Raw genomic sequence first — 8,534 nt, forward strand, 5'->3', positions numbered from 1 at the left:
GTAGTTTTTGTTGTATAGATCTTTCACTTTCTTGGTTAAATTTATCCTAAGGCATTTATTCTTTTTGATGTGATAGTGAATGGGATTGAGTTCTTGAGATCGTTTTCTGTTAGCTCCTTGTTCTCATATAGAAATGCTATTGATTTATGTATGTTGATTTTATACCCTGCAACTTTGCTGTAGTTGTTGATTGTTTCTTATAGTTTATCTATGGATTCTTTGGTCTTTTCTATATATAAGATCATGTCGTCTGCAAACAGCGAGAGTTTCGCTTCTTCATTGCCTATTTGGATTCCTTTTATTTCTTTTTCCTGCCAAATTGCTCTGACCAAAAACTCCAGTACTATGTTGAATAAGAGTGGTGAAAGTGGGCATCCTTGTCTGGTTCCTGTTCTGAGGGGGATGGGTTTCAGTTTTTGTCCATTGAGTATGAATGTTGGCTGTGGGTTTGTCATCTATGGCCTTTATTATGTTGAAGTACTTTCCTTCTATACCTATTTTATTGAGGGTTTTTATCATAAATGAATGTTGGATCTTGTCGAATGCTTTCTCTGCATCTATTGAGATGATCATGTGGTTTTTGTTTCTCATTTTGTTAATGTAGTGAATCACGTTGATTGACTTGCGCATGTTGAACCATCCCTGTGTCCCTGGTATAAATCCCACTATAGGAAGAATGATGAAGGAATTCATGATCTATTTTTCAAAAGGGAGCCTTTCCAATCAAATTGATCTTTCTAACCAGCTAAATTTTCAATGTTTTATTACCATGTTCTTTGAAAACACTGACTGATAGCAGATGGATAGAATTACCTAATTCAAGTATTAGAAGTTCTTCAGGGTCACGTGATGGGTCAAGTTCTACCTCTCACTTCACAATTAGTCTGACGTCTCCCAGCTCCCTTGCTTCTTTCTTGAAATGTTTCTCCTGCAGGTGCTTTGGGGTCTCTGATTTTCTCAGTCTCAGAGCTACATTCACCTTTGGCCTCCTCAGCTTCCCAAAGGATACCTACTTGCATCACATGTCTGCCTTTCAGGTGTTCTCCACCGGGCTCAGCATTGTTAGTCTGGGAAGGAATACTCAGGAGACAGAAACTCTAAGAGGAGCTCCAGGTGATCATCAGTCAGCTTGTTAGCTTAAGGAGCTCCAGGATTATTATTCAGAAATTTAATTTTCAAAACGTTTTATTAATCTTGCTTTGTGTTTTTAGTCTCTATCTGAGTAGTGCGTAGTGTTTTTACTATGCCCAGTGAGGGGTGAGAGATAGATACATTCTCTGACCTCAAATTGTCTACATGATTTCAGGACTGGAATAACACAGCCAAGGTGGAAGATTCCTAAGTGGCGCCTAAGAAGAAAACATTTGTTAGTGACTCAATTGGATTTATTTAGAAAATAAAAATCTGCTTTCACCTGTTTCACGTTACTGTCCATTGGGAGGCATGCTGCCCAAGGATACTGAAGTGTGGTGATTTTCAGGCCAGTTCAAACATTCAGGTTGTTCATACAACTGGTGTTATCAGTAACTAAAAGGCATATCCGATGAGAAGGTCTTTGTATCAGACGAGTGCAGTATTTCCACAGCAGGGAAAACAGGCCTCAGGAAACACATTCAGCTAAAAGTAGCGCAGTAAATTCATTTCTATGTGAGGCATCTATCAGCTCCAAGAAAAACAAAAAAATATATAAACTTCAATAATAGTTACAGAGTTTGGAGAGTCCCATAAGTTGATCAGCAAGACAACTTTCATGAGGCTTATCTTCAAGTGTAAAGTTTTATTTGATTATTAAAACTCTTATTGTACTAAATAAAGCAATAAATCTTATCCCAAATTATCATGCTTCCATTGGTATTTATTATATATGATTTTTGTGGGAATCCAAGGACTTGAATCAAATTAAATTCCAATTATTACGTAGGATTTTAATGTACCAGTAACAGGGATTCCTAGATTCGTGCTTCCTGAGCTGCACTTCCACTAGGGAGCAGAGGGTTTACACTGACACCAGCACGAGGTATCTCCTGGAGGAAGAAGTCTCAAAGTAGAATACAAATACACATAATTCCTCTATACCATTCCTTCTCCTGACGTGTTTGCTGTTCAGGGTTTCCTCACAGTCTGATTTTCACCTCCAATCAATAAAATCATTTTTTACTACTGCTTTGATATGCAATATCCAATGATCTTTCATCTTTTTACTGCACCCATGCTTTCATCTACAGTACTTTTAATTTCCAGCTCTAAAGTAAAATTTTATCCTTCATTTCTATGTACTTCACTTACTTTGAGGAGTGGGAATTCACAGGGGATAGCATTTATACTCAACTAGTAAGTACTAATGTGAATAACCCAATTAACTATAGAATAATGAGAATACCAGATTGTAAATAGTTGCTACCCCTTCAAATGCTACCTAAAATCCTTGACTCTTGACCATGACCTCCCTTACCATATAGAGGAATCTCCACCACCCTACTCCCTGCTACTGCCATTGTGTGTTCTGATTTTCAGGGTCTGTGCCAATCAGTGTTCCAGAAGTCCTGCCTCCTTGTGGCACCACCAGCTCTCCCAAAGACATCAGGAGGTTTCAGCACTGCAGTGCCAGTCCATCAAGCCATCAGCCCAGCCACCACTGCTCCTGTGTGTGAGGCACCGTCCATGGATGTCCCCTGGGCAGAGGTGTCCTGAGATCTAGAATCAAGGTGGGTATATGGTCATTTCACAGGTGAGTCAACACAACAGCTGACAAATATCTCATGCTCTATGGCAATGATGCAGTGGCTGACCTATGGTCCCCTCGGATAATCCTTTTACCGTCCTTTGTGGGAACTGTAGCCTTCATGGAACTTAGGCTCTGAGACGCAGAGTAAGAAAACAAGAGCAGAGAAACGTGCGTTAATGAGGATGTTCCAGGAAGGTACTGATCAGGCTCTGTGGTCTCTGCTGGCACAGGGTAACTCGTGGACACAAGGAAAGCTCTTTTGGATGAAAATGGCCCATAACCATGACTTGGAACAGGGGATGCAGATCTTTATTTGCACTGACTCTATAGGACTTTACTTATATTTAATGGTGGAAGTTTATTAAATTCAACAGTGACTGATTATCATTGGCAAAAACATTAATTGCATCAATTAACAATGAGAACTAACAAAACTATAACACTTGATTTGTGCCAGACACATTCTTAACCTAAATTTAACTCATTAGTGTACTAAATTTTATATCATCATCTTCAGTTTGTTGAAGAGAAAATGGAAGCACATATGGGTTATTTGTAATTTAGGTGCAAAGCTAGGTTTTAAATCAAAGTGGCCTGGTCACTGAGCCCACACGATGTCAGCGTTGAGATGTTATGCTTCACTTAATTAAATATGACATTAAAATAAGCAATTATGACTAAGTGGATAATAAAGATAATGAGAATATAAAGTGCTCAACCAAAATTATAAGGGTGAGAAATATGCTGCATGTAGTTTTTCTAAATTCAGTAGCAAATGCAATTGAATTTGGCATCATGAACAAGTTTGTTGATATTAGAGACATTATATAGTTTTTTAATCTAGAGTCACCTAACAAACAAATAACAATTTAATGAGAAAGTCATTTTTTTCAGAATTCACAAGAATTTTCTCAATTTTATTAGTTTTTTTCAAAAAAGTAATATTTGGAATACTATCTTAGGTATATTTGCCTTTTCATAAATTCCCATTCTTTTTTGTATTTCTGTCCTTCTACTTTCTTTACAATTATTCTGCTTTTGTTTTCCTCTTTTTAAAAAATAGATACATAGTGGGCCATCAAAATTTTTTCACTAATTTTAAAATGTAGTGTTTTTCCTTTAATTTAGTTATATTTTCTAATTTCCACTAAGATACTCTTTGACCTATGTCTTACCTAGAATTTTTCATTTTAATTTCCAAATTTTTCTAATTATATTTTAGTTAATTTCTAGTTTAATATTATTGTGTTCAGAGAGTATGGTCTTTATGATATAAAATATCTGACATATTTGATGCTTTCCCATGGCAAAGTAAACAGTCAAATTTTTGTAAAAATTATGTGTCTTTTCCAGTTCTTAGGAAAATATATATACATGATACATATGTTACACATGTTATATATGTCATAGGTGTTACATATATGTGTTATACCATTTTTCAAGTGATCATAAACATTTACTACCATTGAACATATGTCAGCCTGTAAAGTAATTCACAGCACATTCCCAAAAGCCATTATGTACATAGTGTAGTAAATTAATATAGAAATCATTAACAAACAATAAATTGAAAATCCTGATATATTTGGAAATTAACCATTTGAATTCTAAGTAACTCATCTATAAGTAAAGAAATGACAATGGAACTTTAAAACTATTTTGAACTGAGTAACAATACAATTTTAATTTATTGAAACATGATGAGATTATTGCAGCCAAGTTGAGAAAGAAACAGATAGATGAGAGATAGATGAGAGGTACATAGATAGATAGACAGATAGTCAATATCCAAGTATCATCTACCTGATGGTGGTTGTATGTGGATGGATTCAGATAAAGGCACACTAAAGAAAACTTCATAGCCTCTAAATGCATCTATTAAAAAGAAGAAACCATTATAGGTCTTCCATAATTGAGGCAGCATGGTATTTAGGCAAGGATAATAAAAAATACTAAAAGAACAGAATAGAGATACCAGAAATACATCTACACTTCATTTATTTGAAAGACAATACTGCAGACCAGTTCAATAAATGATGCTATAAAAAAGCAAACTTTACCTCTGTTTCATATTATGCAAAAGAATTTATGATTCCAGCTATATTGTAAAACTTAATGTGAAATTTAAAATAAACTTACACAAACTATCATAGGATAATCATTTCTTGATTACATTTAGGCCTAAATGTTGTAAACAGGACACAGAAAGTACTAACCATAAAAAGAATATATTGATCAATTGGATTACAGAAAAATAAGAACCATTTTCATTAAAAGACACCACAGGAAAATGAAATAGCAAGTCACATAGTAAAGAAAGATATTTGCAAATAATAATATTAGTAACAAAGTGGTCATATTAAGAATAAATAAATCACTTTTAGAAATCATTAGGAAAATTCAAATAACCCAGTAGAGAATATGAGCAAGAAACTTCAACAGGTGTTTCAAATCAGAGAACAGTACCCTGGCCATAAACCCGTGTAAAAGTTTTAAATCTCTTTGGAAATCAGGAAGTACAAACTAAACCCACAATATGACACCACTGCCACTACACACATACACTAACACGCATGCATACATGCACACACACACGCCCCAGAATAGATAAATTCAAATGAAGGATAATGCTAAGTGTTGATGAGAATTGAGATTAGCAGAAACTCTTATTTCTGGTGTGGTTAAATGTCTAACACAGCTTTGGGGAAGGTCACCACAGTAAAAATTCAATTTAAATAAAGGAAAGATGGAAGATGCACTGTGGGCTCTGACACATAGCAGGGATGGCAGATTCCTGGGTAGAGAGAAGCTTGTTACTCTGGATGATGAGAGAAATTCTTTGATTAGGCCATGGAGATTACATAGTTATATTTATATTGTAATTAATATTACATATTGTTATATTTATTTATATATATTTAGGATGTTTCCTAAATTTTAACAATACATTATAAACACATACCAATTTAATTTTAATCACCTATAAAAGCTCTGCTTATTTACAGCTCTGCTCCCGCATGTTATGTCATTGATGTCACAAATTGCATCTTTATATATCATGTACCCATTAACATAGACTTACAATTATGCTTTTGTCTTTTAAATTTTGTGGAAGAATAAAAACTGGAACTATCAGCAAAAATTAGAAAATGAGTGGTTTTTTATATTTATGCATATATTTCCCTTTACTGGAGAAGTTCTTATTTTCGTATGGCTTTGAAATACTGCCTAGCATCCTTTCTTGTAGGGCATATCTAGTGGTAATGGACTCCCTCAGGTTTTGTTTATCTGGCAATGTCTTAATTTTTCCATGACTTTGAAAGGCAGTTGTACTCTATGTAGAATTCTCACTTGGCAGTTGTTCTCTTTCAGTAAGTATTTTAAGTATGTCGTGACTTTGCCTTTTGGCCTGCAAGATTTCTGCTGCAGAGGAATTTAATGATAATCTTTTTGAGATTCCCTTTCACACAATGAGTTTTTTTTCTCTTGCTGTCTTCAAGATTCTCCGTCTTTCAAATGTTCAATTAAATGTATCTCTGTGTGTATTTCCTGAGTTCATTGAATTTCTTGGATGTACATATCCATGTTTTTACTCCAATACGGGAAAATTTTGGCCATTGTTTCTTCAAATAGGTCTCTGGCCCTTTCTTGCAGATATCAAATAAACATTTGGGATGCTCCATAAATCGCGTCATCAGGAAAATGCAAATTAAAACAATGAGATTAAAAAAAACACCTGTTAGAAAGGCCAAAGTCCAGAACACAAAGCAACAGAAACTCTAGTACATTACTTGTGAGAATGTAGAAGAGTACAGCCATTTTGAGGAAAATTTGGTGGTTTCTTGTAAATATGAATAAACTCTTACCATATTATCCAGCAATCATGCTCCTAGGTATTTACCCAAAGGAAATTAAGACATTTACATATATAAAACTGCACAAGGATATCTATAGAAGCTTCATTCTTGATTGACGATTTAGAAGAAACCTGGCTGTCTCTGAGAAGGTGGATGAATAAGTGAATCAGTGAATACAGTGATAAAAGGAAATAAGATATCTAGCCATGAAAAGACATGGAGGAAGCTTAAATGTACAGCACCAAGTAAAAGAAGCTGGTCTAAAAATGTATATTGTATGATTCTGGAAAAGCCAAGACTATGGAGGCAGTAAAAAAATGGGTGGTTGCCAGAGGTAGATGGAGAAAAGGGAAATAAATAGGCAGAACACAGAGGATTTGGGGGGTACTAAAAATACTGTGTGGTGTTATAATAATAAATATATGCAATTATACATTTGTCCCAACCCATAGAATGTACAACACTACAAGAGAAGCCCTAGTGTAAAGTACAGACTTTGGGTAATTATGAGATATTAATATAAATCTTTCTTGGTAAAACATGAATGATTTTGGTGGGCTATATGGCTAATGAAGGAGGCTATGCAAGTATAGGGGTACAGGTTATGTGGAAAATCTCTATACTTTCCTCTCAATTTTGTTGTAAACCTAAAAATGCTCTAAAAATTGTCTTAAAAAGATTTGAAGTAAAAATATCAAGAAATAATGTGTGTATAATTGTAGATGGCATCTATTATTGCAACAAACAAAGAGATAGTTTTTACTTTTTGGTAAAAATTTCCTTTAATAATATCCCCAGAGACATTTTCACGGCATTATTTCTTAGACTATACCAGATGTGATTAAATGTTCAGGTCACCACAGTGTAGAACATAGAAATCATAGGGTCTGAAATAAAAGTCACGGAAGTAGGTTTCAGATAAGCAAAGAATCCACTGGAGATAATTAATACAACCAGCATCAGATGAGGAAGGCAGGTGGAGAAGCCTTTTGACGCTTCTGTTGACGGGATCTTCCTGACAGTGGAGAAGATGCAGATGTAGGAAGCGATGATGAAAATAAAACAGCAGATACTCAACACCACTCTAATGAGGATAGGAAAAATTTCTCTTATTCAATTTTCTGAGCAAGAAATAGCCAATAACTGCAAGATGTCACAAAAGCACTTATGGAATATATTAGACCCACGATAGGATAAGGAGAAGGTACCTGCTGTGTGCATCACAGCACTCATATCCCCACCCGGCCAAGACACGGTGGTTGACTGAACACATGCATCCCTGTTCATGATGACTTCATAGTGCAGGGGATGGAAGGTGGCACCATAGTGGTTAAAGCACAGCACTGTGAGGAGTGCAGCTCTGTGGTTGTTGAAAAAGCATGAGAAAGACCTGGGCAACACAGCTAAGGAATGAGATGTAGTTAATGTGAATCAAAGAGTTGGCAGTGGATGTAGAAATTGTGATTGATATTAGGCAGAGATCCAAGAAGGATAAATTCTTCAAGAAGAAGTACACGGAGGTGTGGAGATGCTGGTCCAAAGTTGTGATCATGATGATGAAGACATTTCCCATGAGGGCATAGAATTAAATCAAGGAGAAGAGCACTGAATGCAAAATGTGCATATTTTTATTGGTCGAAAATCCTGTGAGGATATACTTTGTCACAAACGTGAGCTTTGTCATTACTGGAGGCATAACCTGTATAAAAAAAAGGATAGAGGATTAAAACAACAATATCAAGACTTTAAATATTGAGCATATACTGTGTATCTCCATACGGCAATCACACGGCATATTTACCGTAAACATTACTTCCATCTAATTCCTAGCCAGCATATTAATTGCCAAGCATTATGTGAGTAATATTGCTTTATTGAACCACTTTATTTTCAGTTAAAATACATGTCATTATTATTTTGTTTAAATGCATCCTGTGAAAGATGACAAAAGA

The 8,534-nt window shown here is 35.2% G+C and overlaps 1 pseudogene; it reads right to left on the bottom strand.

Annotated features, from left to right (window-relative positions):
• Positions 1–7,341: 7,341 nt before the first annotated feature.
• Positions 7,342–8,266, bottom strand: LOC138921128 (olfactory receptor 14A16-like; annotated as a pseudogene).
• Between the last annotated feature and the right edge of the window lie 268 nt (positions 8,267–8,534).

Source organism: Equus caballus, chromosome 27 (genome assembly GCF_041296265.1).
Source record: "Equus caballus isolate H_3958 breed thoroughbred chromosome 27, TB-T2T, whole genome shotgun sequence".
Classification (NCBI taxonomy): Eukaryota; Metazoa; Chordata; class Mammalia; order Perissodactyla; family Equidae; genus Equus; species Equus caballus.